Here is a 579-nt window from a genome sequence, read left to right on the forward strand (position 1 = left end):
AGCACAAGCCAGGAGGAGCAGCTCAATTATTAAATCAATTATTTTTTTATTACAACTCCTTGGTTTCCAGTGATTCAAAGACAACCATTTCTACATGGTGTCAGGAGTGGACATTATAGCAGAAGCATTTGAACGCATCAACCTCCTTGCTTCATAGAATCGTAGATTCTCCAGCGCAGAAAGCCATTCGGCCCAACAAGTCATTACTTACCCTCCGAATGAGCACCGCAGCCACTCTCCACAAGAAGATGTTTAATGGGCAATGCAGCACCAGCTCGGCTAGCTCAGTCGGTAGAGCATGGAACTCTTAATCCCAGAGTCGCGGGTTCAAGTCCCATGTTGGGCGCTTCCTTACTATTATCGGAAAAGATTGATGCTGAATGAACTGTCTTCACAACAAGAAGGCAAGGTTATGTCGCTGGACTGGGAATCCAGAGGTCTGAACTAACCCTTGGTGACAAGATTTAACAAATCTGGAATTGAAATTTCGTCTCAGTAATGGCGCAGAAAGGTTCTGCTTCAGGCGGATCAATTTCCACAACTGGGAACACATTTACACAACAGGGAACGATTTGACAC

General features: G+C 44.9%; 1 non-coding gene across 1 annotated transcript; it reads left to right on the forward strand.

Annotated features, from left to right (window-relative positions):
* Window positions 1-273: 273 nt before the first annotated feature.
* Window positions 274-346, forward strand: trnak-cuu (transfer RNA lysine (anticodon CUU)). The gene has a single exon. It is a non-coding gene; the product is annotated as a tRNA-Lys (tRNA).
* The last annotated feature ends 233 nt before the right edge of the window (window positions 347-579 follow it).

This window comes from Scyliorhinus torazame, chromosome 24, assembly GCF_047496885.1.
Source record: "Scyliorhinus torazame isolate Kashiwa2021f chromosome 24, sScyTor2.1, whole genome shotgun sequence".
Classification (NCBI taxonomy): Eukaryota; Metazoa; Chordata; class Chondrichthyes; order Carcharhiniformes; family Scyliorhinidae; genus Scyliorhinus; species Scyliorhinus torazame.